An 18285-nucleotide genomic window follows, 5' to 3' on the forward strand; every position below is an offset into this window, starting at 1 on the left:
TAATGTGACTTTTAATTTTGGTTCTGATTGTTTTGTTTTTGCTCTTTGCTCCCTACATCTATAATTGTATAACTGGAATTGTTTCTAGCCGCATGAAAGCTTTTAAGTTACAAATGGTTGCTCAAACTCCTGCTACTGCTGTAGTTTCCTCCAACTACTATTTGGGGTCCCTGGATCAGATATCCTCAATATGAGGATTAGGAGAATATGTTGCCTCACCAATTTAGGGACAACGCCCCTTGTCAGCTCGGAAGTAGTTACGGAACGAGAATGACACCCCTTTTCCCTAGGCAACATAATTCTCCTAAAAGAAAAGGGGGGAATGAGAGAGTCAGTTCCTAGGCAGGTTGATAGGGAGTCTAGGGGTCCCCAAGGAGAGAGGGGTCTGGAATTCTCAAGGAGGAAGAAAGGACAAACTTTTTTCTTTCTCCACATTCCTTAGGATTATATAACAATAATGTATCCTGCCTAAGGACAGTCTTTGGATTCAACCTTCTGTTATCTTAAAATGTTAATTATGGGAGTAGACCTGGTCTTTACAAGGATGTATCTTGCCTAAGGACAGTGTTATCTTAAAATGTAAATTATGGGAGTAGGTCTGATGAGGTCTTTACAACCTCCAGATATTCTTTGGATTATATAACTTCATTGTTAACACTCCCAAGCGGGTACTCTTTCTGCCCCCTTCTGATGCCTATGTCAGAAGCTTTCTCTATCTCCTTTATACTTTAATAAAACTTTATTACACAAAAGCTCTGAGCGATCAAGCCTCGTCTCTGGCCCCAGATTGAATTCTTCTCCGGGGGCCAAGAATCCCGGTGTCTTCGCGTGATTCAACAACAACCTTTCAGTATGGATGTGAGAGTTGGACTATAAAGAAAGCTGAGCATCGAAAAATTGATGCTTTAACTGTGGTGTTGGAGAAGACTCTTGAGAGTCCCTTGGACTGCAAGGAGATCCAACCAGTTCATCCTAAAGGAGATCAGTCCTGGGTGTTCATTGGAAGGACTGATGTTGAAGCTGAAACTCCAGTACTTTGGCCACCTGATGCAAAAAGCTGCCTTACTTGAAAAGACCCTGATGCTGGGAAAGATTGAGGGCAGGAGGAGAAGGGGACAACAGAGGATGAAATGGTTGGATGGCATCACTGACTCAATGGACATGGGTTTGGGTGGACTCTGGGAGTTGGTGAAGGACAGGGAGGCCTGGCGTGCTGCAGTTCATGGGGTCGCAAAGAGTCGGACACGACTGAGCAACTCAACTGAACTGAACTGATTGCAGTATGCTTGCCATTGTAGAATTATATAACACTCTGGCCTGTCACATATTATCATTCTTTCAGAGGTGGGAAAAATTAAGATCTAGTCTCGTAGCAAGTTTAAGGTTTTGCTGTCTATCAGACTACATATATTTTTAAAGAGTTTGGGACAAGTTCTCATATAGAAATCAAATAATAGTTTTTAATTTGCTTCTTTGTTTGTGGCACCTCTGGCCCAGTTGAAAGTTACATATATAGCAGGCATCTGACAGTGTCTTCTGGTGAATTTCTCTTGTGTAATTGGGAGACACAGTTTGTGTTAGAGAGGAATATGGCACTACTCTTGACCACCACTAGGTGTCCTCTGTCAGTTAATTCTAGTCTCTTTCTAATACATTTTCACTTGATTTCTATCCTTTTTTAAAAACAAAAAACTTCTGTAAGATTTCACAAACCAGATATGTTTTAATGACTTTTTTAAAAAAATGATCTTAGGAAAGGATGATAATGGCACAATTAAAATTGTGAGCCAACCTAAATTAACTGAAAAGGTATATGAAAATAATGAGAGATGTTCACATTCTGAAAAGAAATTTTGTGAATTATTAAAGCTTTTTTTTAATGACATAGTTTTCCAAGAAACTTCTCCAAATGGCTTTTGCTTTCTCCCTCTCTTAGCCAGTCTCTTTCCTCCCACATTTATATATTTCTCTATTCATAGAGATAAAGTAAAAGGGTCATCACCATTTAAGCTGAACTGTGTCTATTTCATGTTCTTGGCTTTGAAAATTGTCCATCATGCTATATGCTTTTCCAGAAATAGAAATAATTGGATACTGCTGTAAGTGAAAATGAAAGCACATCTAAGTATTTTATAAGAGCAAAGGATGATAAATTGACATAAGAGCTGGCTACTTATGGGCAAGTCATGTTCAGTAAGCACCTCAAAGTCGTAAGTTTTTCACATGTCACTGAAAATAATTTTAATTTATGGATTATAGGATACCCCGCTTTTTCAGAGTCTCACCTAAATATTTATTGTAACCTCAAAATTACATTGACTATCTTTGGCATCAACTCTATTTTACCTCCTTCTATTTTAATTTCAGGCTTCCCTGGTGGCTCAGAGGTTAAAGCGTCTGCCTGCAATGCAGGAGACCTGGGTTCGATCCCTGGGTCGGGGAGATCCCCTGGAGAAGGAAATGGCAACCCACTCCAGTATTCTTGCCTGGAGAATCCCAGGGATGGGGGAGCCTGGTGAGAGGATATGAAAAGTCAGTGGGAGGATGGATAGTTGCTTATGATTATTTACTCTTTTCTTTTGTTGTTTTATTTATTTTGTGTTTAAACTTTCTAAAAATTTATTTTACTGAAGCATAGTTGATTTACAGTGTTGTGTTAATTTCTGGTATACAGCAAAGTGATTCAGTTTCATATATATGTTCTTTTTCATATTTTTTCCATTATGGTTTATGAGAGAATGTTGGATATAGCTCCCTGTGCTATACAATAGGCCCTTGTTTTTCTACCCATTCTATATACAATGGTTTGCATGTGCTAATCCCAAACTCTTGATCCACCCTTCCCCCGGCCCCTTTCTCTCGTCCACCACAAATCCGTTCACTATGTCTGTGAGTCTGCTTCTGTTTCGTGCGTAATTTCATTTGTGTCACATTTTAGATTCCACATGTAAGTACTATCGTATGGTGTTTGTCCTTCTCTTTCTTTCTTTCTTCACTTAGTATGATAATCTCTAGGTCCTTCCATGTTGCTTCAGATAGCATGACTTCATTCTTTTGTATGGCTGAGTGGTATTCCAGCGTGTGTGTGTGTGTGTGTGTGTATCGTATCTTCTTTATCCATTTATCTGTTGATGGACATTTAGGGTGTGTTCATGTTTTGGCTATTGTAAATAGTGCTGCTATGAACATAAAGATGAATATATTTTTTCTTTTATTATTTTAAAATTTATTTTATTGAAGTGGTTGATTGACAATGTTGTGTTAGTTTCCAGTGTACAGTAAAGTGATGCTCTGAGGCACATGTTTATGTGTGTGTGTGTGTGCAAATATATATACATATTGTCTTTATCATGGTGTTTTGATTACATACCCTTGATTGACTCCTAAATACACCTGTTACGTAGGAAAGATGGGCATATTTTGAATCTGGTTTATACAAAATCAGAGTCCAGTCCCTTTCCATTATGTCATGTGGTGATACTTTATGGTTTTCTACAGAGAGGAAATTATAGTTTCAGTTGGAAGACTGAATAAAATTCTGTGTGCTGCATTTGTCATATCCATGATAGGAAACTTTTTCTAGTGCATCTGAATGTTTCACTATGTAAATTCATTATAGGACCTCACTATTGTGAAAACTTTATAAATAATTCATAGGATTTTCTAAACTAGCAAGAAAAACTGGATTAACAGTGTTCCAGTATAAACTACTTTAAAAGCTATTTTACTAAAGTAAACTTTAAAAAGAGCATTGTATTAATACTGTGAAGGAGATATGATATTGCTTTTGTCACTCTGCTCATAGCCTGAATATCAATATTATAGTATTAAAAAAGTTGAATAAGTCAGAAAGCCAATTTGCAAAACAGTTGTTAGCAAATTCTTTTCGTCATGTAAGAAAATGATAATAGACTGCTCCCATATGAAAAGTATACTTTCTCTTCATGTAGGGAGAGAGTTGAGAAAGGGAAAGATTGCTTTCATTTGATGTTTTCATATTTTGTTTTGGAAAAATCTTTGAGCCATTAATATTCATTTATGTTGGAAAAATTTGAGTGGTTTTTTAATTAGTCATTTTAATACATAATTACCCAACATCATGTTTTCTCCTTCAGATAAGATTAGGAAAATAGATTGGAGTTCTTATGTCTTTTGCTGGCTTATCCAATAATAGGATACTTGAAGCTATGTCTTTAACTGATCCGGGAAAGGCATTCATTTTAAAAAGAAAATCCCAAGTTTATTTTAATTTTCCCCTTTACTGCAAACTTCACCTGCCACTTTCTTTTTCACTTCTTGTTCTCCTCTGTCCTCATCCACTACTTTTACATCGATTCCAGTGACTTCTGTCTACCCAAGTCTTCCCTCCTCTATATGTTCCTGTGTAAGAACTGACATTCTTAGGACACTTCCTGTTTATCCTCCTTCCTGTTTAAAGTATTTACCTCTTCTCATTGGTGCAAATGGATTAAATTATCCATTCCAGATAATCTTGTTTGAATTTTAAGAAGGACTTATTCTCTGAAAATAGTGGACCTCATCGAAATGCTAGAAACTTCGTATACTAGTTGAATTTTTAATAGAACAGAATCACTGTTCCTGTGCGGAACGTACTTGATTTCCCACTCATCTGAGCAGCTCTATGAGACAGAAGACGCAAAGTTTAAAAAGCCAGGCACTGCTTTGTTTCATAGCTCCATCACTTACTAACTGTGTGACCAAGTGAAATTTAAGCTTGTTATGCTTAATAAGGTTACCTACCTCATAGGTGTGTAGTAAGGATGAAATGAGATAATGTGTGTAAAGTACTTCTCCTGGTGTCTCCCTCACAGTAAATGCTCAAGACATGTAAGCTATTATGATTATCATTATTCATGTTTTATCTGGAAGTACTTGGGAATACTAATGAATAGAACAGAATTCACAAGTTCAAAAAACACCTTTGTTGGTCTGGTTCAACTTGCCAAGGTTAAATAATTACTAGATTGGTGCCGCCGAAAGAAGCACATGATTTGTGTTTTCTAGTCTGGCAGCCAGGGGTTTGGCTGCAGGGTTTTCTTATTAGCTGCAGCAAATTATGCTCTGCATAATAGGATGGGGCTGACTGCTGATCTGGATGCTTGGTGCATGCTTGCCAGCGTGAAGGGAATCAGTTTTCTATCCAGTGAAAGGTAAAATTAGCTTTTGTATGGGATCTTGCATTATAAAGAACAGCACAGCTATTCACGCTGCCTCTTATTCCTGGCATATGTTAAACAAGTACTTAAATATTTCTGTTTCTGGTCCCAGTGCAATTTTTAGTGTCTATTCTTTGCCCAGTTCAAATTAATGTAAGAGTCATACGATTAACTTATAATGTAAATAGTGCCTAATTATTTTCAGATAAATGTATGTACTGTGGATTGTCATTGCAAATACCATGAACTATTTTAGTGACAGATAGTCACTCTCTTCCTAATCTCATGGTAGTGAAACAGCTGAATTCCCAGCCTTGCTTCCCTTTACTGGATCAATATATAATATTCCCAGAAAGGCACTTACACATAAGTTGTTTTCCCCATTTAATTATCCTATAAATGTGATAATGGCTACCTTGAAAAATTGACTTAGAAACATTTAAGAAAAGAGAAATGTTTGAGAAATTTTCCTACTTTCCTGGAATGGACTTGACCATTAAAAATGAGTAGAAGTGAGGAGTTTGGGGATTAGACATTAGGTTCTTGAGCCATTCTGTAGCCCTGTTGCCTGAGAGTATATCCTATTCCTAGTGAGCCCAGTAAAGAATATCTATTGACAATGATGATACCTTACCATTCAATAGCTATTTTCAAGTTAGTTGACTGATATTTCTCTGACACTGATGAAATTCCTTACCAATAGAGCTCAGAACGTGGTGTGACTTCTTCTTGGGAGCTGTGATTGTTAGGAGCAGCAGCTCTCTTCAGAGCAGTTGTTAAATATTTCAGCTACTTTCAGAAAATCAGACTAAAACACAGTTCACTGTTCTTTAAGTAGTGTAGGCTCTTTCCAGGCCTTCAGGGATATGAAATTTCTTTTTCTGTTGGGACCACAGCATTCCAAAAGGAGATTAAAATGCAACATATTATGTTATTATAGGGCAGGGGTGGGGACAGTTGTTTCTTCCTTAAATAAGAATGTAAACAGAGGAGAAAATATAAGTAAGTCCATAAAAATAAAACTTTATTTCTGATAGAATGTTCCTAATATAATGAAACACATACAAAATTAATGTTTTGACACCATCGATAAATGGTTTAATTGTGAAAAACCTTATTGTAGCAGTCTAATGGAATATATTTATAACACTGGGTAGACAAAGCCATTGAGAGATACGTCAGGTTTTCTCATCCTTATTCAGAAGGAAAACTTTTAACTCTTCTGGTGACTCTGGTTCCATTCCAGCCCTCAGTAGATTATTGATTTTTTTTTAAATGCCTTTTTTTTTCCTGCCTTGATATACTGACTCATGAAATTTTGCACTCTTTCCCTAAAGTAGCCTCTTGGGCTCAAAACCTAACCAATGATTGCATTTTGTGGCAAATCTCATGCTTGCATTTCATTCGCATACCCTGTTCTCCTTACTATCGTGCTCAGAATTAGGAGGTAAGATTCAGGTTTCTGGTTTACTTTTCAAGAGTAAAAGGGATAAAATGGTACTTATGCTAAAGCACCAGGAAGATATTGAGGGAGAAATAATTTGGTGTTCACTATGCATTTATTTCGTGAAGTGAAAGACCAGATATCTACAACAGAAGCCTCAGAGTCAGAGAGATATGGGTTCTAGCCACAGCTCTGCTACTCACTACTCCATGACCAGGACAAGTTATGTAATTCTCCTAGGTCTCACATTCTTCACATCAGAAGGAAATAGTCTCTTCAGCATTTTAGGATTCTGAGAGAAGTAAATGAGAGACTGTTGTAAAGTGCATTACAAAGTACCTACTCAATTAATTACTGTAAGTGAAAAAACAAAATATACCCTCTACCCCTAGCAAATGAAGCCGTTACTGATGAAGATATCAAAAATGAACCCCATGGCACTACAATCTCATAATAATGAACTAGAAAAACTATGCTGAGAATAAAATGGGGGTGGGGCAGAATACATTGTCTTTCACATGGTAGGCATGTAATGTTTCCCTGTTAAATGAATGAATAACCCAAGTAACAGATGAACTAAGTCTTGCAATGCTAACTGCTGCTGCTAAGTCGCTTCAGTCGTGTCTGACTCTGTGCGACCCCATAGACGGCAGCCCACCAGGCTCCCCCATCCCTGGGATTCTCCAGGCAAGAACACTGGAGTGGGTTGCCATTTCCTTCTCCAGTGCATGAAAGTGAAAAGTGAAAGTGAAATTAATTGCTCAGTCGTGTCCGACTCTTAGCGACCCCATGGACTACAGCCCACCAGGCTCCTCCGTCCACGGGATTTTCCAGGCAAGAATGCTAACTAGCTACTCTCAATTTGTCAGAGAAGACGAATGTATTTCAGGCCCAGAATTCTATAAATCAATTGGTGTGCCTTGCTATTTCTGGCAAAATACTTAGTTTTTACTTTACACAAAAATGCCAATTCCCAAAAGTGTCTGTGTAGTCTCTTCAGGCCATGAAGAACACATTACTGCACCCATTGGCCACTTACTCTACAGCTACAAAGAAAGTGAGGAAACCTCAGGGAAATCCCTTAGGCAGCCAAGGAATAGAGCCAAGGAATAGAGCAGCCGTAGTTTTCCAAAAGGAATGAAAACAATTCACTTTTTAATTTCAAAAAAAGAAAGAAAAGAAATGGCACTATAATTTTTATCTGAACTAACTGTGCAGGTTAATTTTGGTTGTAAGATGAAATAGGTAAAGATGCAATAAAACTGAAGATACAACAAAACTACCTCCACAAACGCATTTGTCTACATTTTGATTTTCAAAGAAATTTCTTCAGTGAGACTGGATTTGTCTTCACCAGATTTCGGTCCTCCTGTAGAGAACCTCTACTGCCTACCTAATTATCCATTTACTCTCATAATAAGTCTCCTATTTTTGCTCAGTTGAAACAGTTCTTTCATGCTGAACAACTTTTTTTTTTTTAAGTATATTATTTAATTCTATTGGCTTCTAATGTTAGATTTATGTAATATTCCTTATGAACAAAAGCATCATGCTGAAAGGGCAGAAACCATCTAATGAGGATCCTTGAGCTGTAGCAAAACTTCTCCTCACTGCATGCTCTGCTCACTCCTGCCCTCCTTTGCAGTCCTCTGGGGTTTCTGCCTCAGCTCCCTCTAAACTATTGGCTTTCATTACTTAAAGGGTCAGAGTGATGCCTCTTCTCAACACCTCCTGAACAGCTTCTGTTCTGTGCTAGAAGCTTTCATTTCTTTGAAGCCTCTGTGTACCATTTCTACTTGACCAACACCACAGGGAGTTGAATTATCAAAGAATCACTCCCTTCTGAGAATTGTTAAAGAAAAACCTCCCATTCTGAGATAAAATAACAGATGCAACGAGTTTCCCATTCACTCTATAGGATACTAAACAATGTCAAATTGAATTCTCTGCTGTGCGAGGTTTGGAGTGGATTTTTTTCAGTGGTGGATGGACAGGGCCCTTCCACATAATGCCAATGGAGGCAAATTTCCCGGTCCCTCTCGTGTTGTCTCTGGACTCTTCTGAATGCCAGAGTGCCTTCTCTCTCTGCCCAGGACATTCCTGATCCATTCCCTGTGGTTCATCATCAATACACTCCAGTGCTCCCTGTCAGCAGGGTTAATGTCTCATTAAAAAGGGCTGGAGGAAGGGTATGTCTTGTGATGTACCATACCATTTGTTAGAATAAACAAGTATTAAACAAATGGCTGCAAAGTGTTGCATAGGTTTTTTTTTTTCTAGTACAGTGACTTATATTCGAATATAGTTTTGAAAAACAAAGAGGAAAAGACACTGATTTGTTCAGGGTTTATTCTATGTCAAGTATTTGTTGTCTCCTTTAATCATCACCACATTCCTGTAAGATAGATATTTGTAGATCACACTTTACAGAAGAGAAAGGAGCTCCAGGGCAGGGAAGAACTTGCCTGATGTCAGACACTGGAAAGAGTCAATGCCTAACCAAGTTTTCTGGGCATTCCTCTTGTGTGCTCATTTAGGTGACTCTTCCCTTATACTAACATCATTCCAGGGGTAGAAAGATAATTCTGTCTTATAAAATTCAAACATTATGAAACCAGATTCTTGGTTACAATCTGCAAATCTGAAAAGATAAGAACATGAAACCTATAGGTAAGAATGCTGTGTTCATTCTTCTGTTAAGAATGGAATAAAAGTTGAGGACTCAGACCAAAGAGTAAAGTTGACTTTGTTCTCAGAACATTTCAGTGCAAATTGGGTTAAATGATGAATGAGAATCAGCTCTTTGGTATTTTCTTAGGAAATATGAGCACCTGTTTAATATTCTGAGTTAGTGGTTAAAGTGAGCATGTACACACACACACACACACACACACTACGTTAGAGGGGCACATCGTATAGAGTGCTGAATCCCCAGTATCTCCAAACTCCGCTCACAGGGAGTGGTAATTATGAATTTTAAGTATAAAGGCTGATGATCTAGATCATTTCCTGGTGCTACTAGATGACTGACTTTAGAAAAATCATGTGGCATCTTAGCAAGATTTTTCCTTTTATTGTAAGTGGAGATAATATAACTCATAGAAGATGTATGTGCATCAAATTGAATGCATGTATTTTTAAGCAATAGAAATCCCAACTCAAAAATGAAATTTTATCCTCATAGAATTGAATGTTCCAAGAGAAGTTCTGGCTTGAGACAGAACTTAATCTAGGACTTCATCAATATCATCAGGATTCATTTCTAGGATCTGGTTCCTTCTTATCTTGACACAAAACTCAAATATAAAAGTGGGCCTCTGGCAAATATTGACTACAACAGTTTCAAGCTCCAAATCCATATGCCCAGTGGAGAACATGTGAATTTATGCCTCAGAATTTGCACAATGGGTACTGAGGCTTGTAGTTATTGAACTGATTTATATTGCATGCATGCATGCGTGCTAAGTTGCTTCAGTTGTGGCTGACTCTTTGTGATCCTATGGATTCTGTGTAGCCTGCTAGGCTCCTCTGTCCATGAGATTCTCTAGGCAAGAATACTGGAGTGGGTTGCCATGCCCTCCTTGATTTATATCACATAAATTAAGTCACTTCAGTCGTGTCCAACTCTGTGCTACCCTGTGGACTGTAGCCTGCCAGGCTCCACTGTCCTTGGGATTCTCCAGGTAAGAATGCTGGAGTAGGTTGCCATGCTCTCCTCCAGGGGATCTTCCTGACCCAGGGATCGAACTTGTGTCTTTTTATGTCTGCTGCATTGGCAGCGGGTTCTTTACCACTAGCACCACCTGGGAAGCCCCTTATATTGCATGCTCATCCCTTAATCAATTGCTGTTGCCAGTCAATAAGATAGTCTGGGTGGCTTCAGCCATTACATTCTTAAGAGAAGACTGAGCTGAAGATACACATTTTGGAGTTGCTAGCATGTGGAGGATATTTAAACTTATGGGCTTAGATAGAATGACCAAGGGTGTGTAGATAGAGGAAGAGGAGGACCAGGGCTGAGCATAATAGTGCTTTAATACTAAGAGGTCGAGAGAGGGAAACCAAAAAAGGATAGCAAGTAGGAGCAATCAAATGAGCTATGATAAAAAAGTCAGGAGAATATGTTATTCTGAAAGGTAATTTTTTTTTTTTTGGAAGAGAATGGTTAACTGAGTCAACTATTAGGGATAGATTAAGCAAGAGTAATTTCAATAACTGAGCTGCAAGGAGGAGGTTAAAAATTGATGACATTGATACCTATGATTGAAGTGAAATAGTGGGAACAAAAGCTTGATTGAAGTGGGTTTATAAGAAAAGAGAGGTGAGAAATTGGAGAAAGGAAGAAGAGAGAAACCTTTCATGGAATATTGCTGCAAAAATGGGCAAAGTAATTAGAGTAATGGGCTTCCCTGGTGGCTCAGACTGTAAAGAATCTGCCTGCAATGCAGGAGACCCAGGTTCAATTGCTGGGCTAGGAAGATCTACTGGAAAAGAGAATGGCTACCCACTCCAGTATTCTTGCCTGGAGACTCCCATGGACAGAGGAGCCTGATGGGCTGCAGTCCATGGGGTTGCAAAGAGTTGGACACAACTGAGCAACTAACACTACCAATACTACTAATCAGAGTTATAGCTGGCAAAGAAAGTGGAATCATAAAAATATTTTTCTAAGATAAGAAAGATAAAACTATATTTAATTGATGGTAAGAACTATTTGATAAGAATGTAAAGTTAATGATGAAAGCCAGGCAGCTGCATGGAAAATTCACCTGTCCCAACTGGAGAGAAGACAGGAAGGGGGCAGGTACTGATGTACAGTTGGTTAGAGGCAGTGGCCGGGATCTATGGAAGTCTCCCTCTGACTATTTCAGTTTCTTGCTGCTGCTGCTGCTGCTGCTAAGTCGCTTCAGTCGTGCCCGACTCTGTGTGACCCCATAGATGGCAGCCCAACAGGCTCCCCCGTCCCTGGGATTCTCCAGGCAAGAACACCAGACTGGGTTGCCATTGCCTTCTCCGTCAGTTTCTTGGTGATCTTATAATCATGAGAATGGGGCAGAAGTTATTGGGAATTTGTAGAGAGGGGATAGAAAATGAAATTGTTTCTTGTTTTGTTTTTAGGACAACCCTAGGAACGCAAAGGGTGAAGAATATGATTCCCGAGTAGCATTTTAAGGGCCCACTGGCAGCTATTTTTAAGAATTTAAATTGAGTCCAGTTGGCTTAGTTGTATGTTTATCCAAGTCCCTGTTAGCTTCTTGGGTACAGGACTGGAGCTGACAGAGTTAGATTTAGTGAGGTTATGGTATTAGCCCTATAGATGAGTGGGAAGGAGACAAGGAAATCAAGGGAGGAAGAGGAGCAAGGATTTGATGCCATTTTCTTGACTTAAATGATCATCTGCTCTTACTAAAGTTACTGCAGCAATCTCTTGAATGACTTTTATCTGCATCCTGGTTCTCTCAAATCCCTTCTCTACCCTACAGCAGGAGTGATTTTTCTGAAGAACAAATTTGGGATACTCCTTTACTCAACACCATTTAATGGATCTCCACTGCCCTCAGGATGAAGTCTGATGTTCTTAATGTGTTTTCTGGGGACCTTTATCATCTGGTATTGCTTATTTTCTTAGGCTCCATTTCTTTCCACTTCTCATTATTCTTGAATTCAACCAGATATTAAAGAACTTTAGTTTTCATGCTCTTTCTAGCCTCTGGAACAATCTTCTCTCATTTCTATACTCTTCTCCTGAGTAGCTCCCAATTTTCTTCCAGATTCAACTAAAGCATAGATTCACCCCCGTGGTTTTCTCTGCAATACCAAGGCTATTTGTGGTTCTCTACTATCATTTGTTTTTACTCATAAGCTTTCTTTGAAGAATGCTTTTTTCCTATTTAAAAATGGAGAAAAAAGAAAACCTAAGAATACAGGTTAATCCTTTCACTTTGTTTTACAGAGTGCATGGTTCTGTAAATAGACTCCTCTGACGATCAGAGCTCTATAGCTTCCTCAGAGAACTTTTAATCTTAGGGTGGAGGGGAGATAGATCCAACAAGTAATTATTAAATCATGCAAGAGGTGCAATATTAGACATGCATAGTGTGTAGGTTACAATTCTAGTTTATCACCTGTTGTTCTCATGTGTTTTGATCAAACTGCGGTGGAAACTCCGTGCACAATGTGCTTTTTAGTTTCCTTTGCGTCTTCTCTCATTTCTGCTTAATGTCTAGCACTGGGTTTGTCTCATACTAGGACTTCAATAAAACTAACTTATAGCACGAGGCTTATCTACTGCTTTCTATTTCCTATAAAACAAATATTGTATGGCTATGCCTATCAAGAAAAATATTTTTTGAATCAGAATGCTTCTAAGCATGTTAAAAATTATGAAAATTAATTTGAAAGAAAATTCTTGGACTTGAAGGGAGGAGGAGTAAGAAAAAATTAATAGTACCTAAAACTGAGCTATATCCTCCAAACGTACTTTATTTATACTAATTTAATATTCACTGTGTTCCAATTCTGTCATTATTGTTATCAATACAGTTTTGCAGAAAAGAGTGCTAAAGTACAGAGATTTTAAAGAAACTTTCAGTACCCCAGAGCCAAAAAGTCACGGAGTTGGGATTTGAACCCCAGCAGCCTAACATACATACACGTGTGTGCGTGCATGTTCAGTTGTGTGACTGAGTCTTTGCAACCCCGTGGACTGCCAGGTTCCACTGTCCATGGGAGTTTTCAAGCAAGAATGCTGAAGTGGGTTGCCATTTCCTCCTCCAGGGGATCTTCCCAACCCAGGGATCAAACACACGTCTCCTGCATTGGCAGGCAGATTCGTTATCATTGAGCTACCTGCGAAGCCCAACATAAAGGCACACATGTAACCAAATTACTATAGTCTTTCCATTGAACTCCTTCAGGTCCCAGGCAACAGACCAAAACATTTTTAATGCCCTTTTTTGTTTTAGATTTACTTTTTTTTTTATTCAGAATGATTATTTCTGGTTAGAAGCAGAGACATTTTCTTGTATTTCGTATAACACTCACTTTTTACCACCTGCTTGATATTAAAATAATTTATAATGCACATGATCATATTTTCTCAGACTTCTTATAAAATTAGAATACTTGAAAACAGGACTTTTCTGGAAGAACTGAAAAGAATAATCAGAAGAAATGAATATTTAATCAATCTGGATAAAATGCAATTGCTGTATTTCCCTCAGATAAAACTCAGTAGTTTGACATACTTTCTGTATCCTGAAGTCTGTTATACAGTGATTAATGGTGAGGGCAATTTGTTTTCCATCATGTAGAAGCTGATATTAGATAGCCAGTACTCATAAGCCGACAGGCTGCTTTAAACTTTCCTTTCATAACTGGGCCAGCTCTCTGGGGAACCCAAGCTCCCTTATTTGGAGATAAATCTATGAAATGACTGATACTCACTCATACCGAAAAGGCTTTGGGGAAATCCTTTGAGAAAGTTGATCTTCCCACATGCTGCTCACTGAAAGATAAATGAGGACTGTTTTTACAAGATATTTACTTTTTTGGATGAAAGTGTATGTATACACTCACATATTAGATCTTGCTATACTTAGAGTTGGAGAAGGCAATGGCACCCCACTCCAGTACTCTTGCCTGGAAAATGCCATGGACGGAGGAGCCTGGTGGGCTACAGTCCAGGGGGTCGCTAGAGTTGGACACGACTGAGCGACTTCAATTTCACTTTCACTTTCATGCACTGGAGAAGGAAATGGCAACCCACCCCAGTGTTCTTGCCTGGGGTGGGAGGCTATTTATGGGGTCGCACAGAGTCAGACACAACTGAAGTGACGCAGCAGCATACTTAGAGTACACTATACTCACACACTTGGTCTTCCTATAGTATGGACTTCAACTCAGGTTTCAATTTTCTGCTGTTAGGACAACCCTTCATTACACATTTTCCTTATAATATTCAAGGCAGTGGCACCCCACTCCAGTACTCTTGCCTGGAAAATCCCATGGACGGAGGAGCCTGGTGGGCTGCAGTCCATGGGGTCGCTAAGAGTCAGACATGACTGAGCGACTTCACTTTCACTTTTCACTTTCATGCACTGGAGAAGGAAATGGCAACCCATTCCAGTGTTCTTGCCTGGAGAATCCCAGGGACGGGGGAGCCTGGTGGGCTGCTGTCTATGGGCTCGCACAGAGTCAGACATGACTGAAGCGACTTAGCAGCAGCAGCAGCAGCAGCAGAGATGTTTTACAATACAGTTTCACACATCGAAGGAGACAGCTACTCTGGACTTGCAGTCAGCTAAAGGGCAAAGGAAAAGCACTATTGCCTCTGAAAAGGAAAAAAGACTGAGAATGTAAGGACGATGAAGATATTTAAGGAACAAGTGGCAACTTGACAAGACAAACAGTGGTCAAAGGTGAATGAAAATTGGTGAAAAACTATTGCCTTTTGAACCATCAAAAGCATCATTTCTGCTATAAAGTCTTAATCTTGTTTAGATAAGGATTTGTCAATGAGCTCAGTGGGGAAATTTGATTTTACTTTGACCCATGGTTGGATGAGTTGCAGAAATATCTTTCAGGACAAGAAATTAAATAAAAACAAAAGCAATTCTTCTTCGATGTGGGACATAAATGTTCCCAGCCTTCATCATTTATCTTACCAAAAACAGTAAAACGCTACTTAAATTAAGAACTATAGTGAATGTAAAGATACTCTCCAGGAGAAAAAAAGAACAAACTTCTCCGCTTTACTGAATTATTACAAGAAGTCTTAACCATTATTACTAGTGTTTTCTTTCCTCAGGTATAGTCTCTTGCATTTTCAGTCTTTAAATTTCTCCATCACTGTCACAGATGTTAGTGACTGTTTGTTAATAGCTATCTCTCTCTTCTTACTAATGGAACTCTTTTTTATGTTTATTTTCTAGTTGTCATTATCCTAACGTGTGAGGAGATGCTTCAGGGAAAGCTGGCCCTTAACCCAGGGCAGAAATCTTGATAACCCAATTATGCTTATTGGATAATTATGGATTGATTAAGCCAATTTTGGTAATTTCATTACTTATTGACAATGACTGACTGAGGAGTACCGTGTGACCTTATTCAGGTCAATAAAACTGAGTCAAGAAGGCTGAGGAGACCATGGCTAGGGATTCTGAAAAAGACTTTCTAGATCTTATAGCAGCACACAAGAGATTTGTTCCCTCTTTGTTTTGCCTTTGGACATTGCTATTTGTGCATGGACTGTGTGGTATTGCTATACCATAGCAGTTAGAGCCTGCTGACAAAATGAGAAGAGCAGAATGGAAAACAGGCCTTTCTGATTTGGTTTTCCACAGTAAATCACAACACTTCATCAAAATGATTTGAGATGAGAGCATGGAGAAATAAAACCAACATCTATTATTACTAGACATAGAAAAGAATTTTCAAGTAGTTTTAAGGAATGAAAGAGGAACTACATAATGGTAGAACAAGCCAAGCTGATACATTTCGTCCTCATTTCTGCCACGGCATGCCAACATGCACTTGAACCCACCGTGTGCACTAGGAGAGTCAGAACTCAGAGACTCAGGATGCTCACAGTTTTCTTATGGCAATTCTAATTATTCTCAAAATTCTTGCTCTGTTCACAGAATCCCTCCGGGTATTTTTAAGATATAAGTACTTTTACTGAGTAGCTTGTTCCTACTGTTTTTAATAAGTTCCTCTAAATTAGCAAAATAAAACATGTGGAACTCCTTATTGGTCAAGGTCCCATCAGGAAACAAAAAACACATTGGGTTTATTTGAGGAGTTTTTAATACAAGGATCAGTTACAAAAATATCAGCAAAATGTAGGGAAACCACATGAGAGTAGATCCTCTAGGCTAGTAATATGATGCTGTTACCACCCCTAGGTTTAAGGCATAGAGCAGTCACTGGAACCCAGAGAGAAGGCCACTGGACAGGAGCTGTGACTAGAAGGGTGCAGACAGCCTTAAGTGACCCTGAAGGAAAAAGAGTGAGAGCATAAATAACTTAACCTGCTCTGTCCCTTCACTCTGATATTTTGCTGGTACCTCCTATTGACTGAATCCAGCAGCCAGGAGGCAAAGGAGCTTGTGGATCCAGTTCATGGAGGTTAGTCACCTGGAGCCCAGTGCAAGATGGAGGGGAGAGCAGGCATACCCACCACAGCCCCTCTTAGGCTGCCTCCTTTAGCAAGCCCTAATGATGTAGTCCCGAGTAGACATTTGAACATAGTGTGTATTCTGCCTGAAATGCTCCTTCATTCTCCATTTTTCTAAGTCACAGCAATCTGCATACCCCTAACCCCAGCTCCAACTGGCTAAAAATCTAGTTCAAGACTCATCATCTTACTTCCCCTGGGAAGGCAGGAGCTATTGGTGCCTAATTTTGATAACCAGCTGAACCAGTTAGAATTAAAATCAGTTGAATAAAACAGAAAACCCAATAAAAGAATAGTTAAAACATGATAGAAGTTTCTTTCTTTCTCATGCAAGTTGAATCTACTTAGGAAAACCCACAAATCTCTGGAAAGTGTCTTACAGAAAATGAATGAACTTACCCTATGTACTAGGAGTCAGAGTCCAAGCAGAGGTAGTCTGCAAAGCTTATTATCTGCTCACAATTTTAAGATGGAGAGATACTAGTTTCTACATGTAAGAGTTATTAGATAATATTGAAACTGAGTTATTTTATGTTAAATAAAACAAAATAAAAACAACAGTGGGAAAGAAGGACTTGAGGCACATGGTAATCTCATATTTTCCTCTCTCAAGTCTATACAGGAAGATAGTAAAAGAGGAATCTAATTACGTGAACTCTTTAAAAATAGCTCTCTCAATATTCCCTCTCCAGTAAGGGTAATCATTGTCCAATTATATGATTTTCCAATTGCAAGAACATTTTGAGGAATTAGCATGATGACTATGAAGAGTTTGCTAATGATGGTCAGTATTTTCCAACTAAACTTGACACTCAAGCAAGGAAGGGGCAGGAACACCAAACCCTGTGTAGTCGAAAATCCACATAAAGCTTTTGACTCCCCCTACACTTAACTCCTAAGTACCTACTGTTGACCAGAATCCATACCAATGACATAAATAGACGATTAACATATATTTTGTATGTTATATGTATTTTATAGTGTATTGCTATAATAAGCTAAAGAAAATAAAATGCTTTAAGGAAAATCATAAGGAAGAAAATATACGTTACAGGGCTTATTATTGTTCAGTTGCTAAGTCATGTCTGGCTCTTTGTGACCCCATAGACTGCAGGATGTCAGGCTCCTCTGTCTTCTGGAGTTTGCTCAAATGCATGTGCATTAGGTCGGTGATGTCATCCAACCATTTCATCCTCTGTTGCCCTCTTCTCCTCTTGCCCTCAATCTTTCCCAGCATCAGTGTCTTTTCCAGTGAGTCAGCTCTTCGCATCAGGTGTCCATTTATTGGAGCTTCAAAATCAGTCCTTTCAATGAATATTCAGGATTGATTTCCTTTAGGACTGACTGGTTTGATCTCCTTGCTGTCCAAGGGACTCACAAGAGTCTTCTCTAGCATTACAATTCAAAAGCATCAATTCTTTGGCGCTCAGCTTTCTTTATGGTCCAACTCTGACATCCATACATGACTACTAGAAAAACCATAGCTT

This window comes from Bos grunniens, chromosome 6 (assembly GCF_055505025.1).
Source record: "Bos grunniens cultivar Pamir isolate PY7600 chromosome 6, Bosgru_T2T1.0, whole genome shotgun sequence".
NCBI classification, from domain to species: Eukaryota; Metazoa; Chordata; class Mammalia; order Artiodactyla; family Bovidae; genus Bos; species Bos grunniens.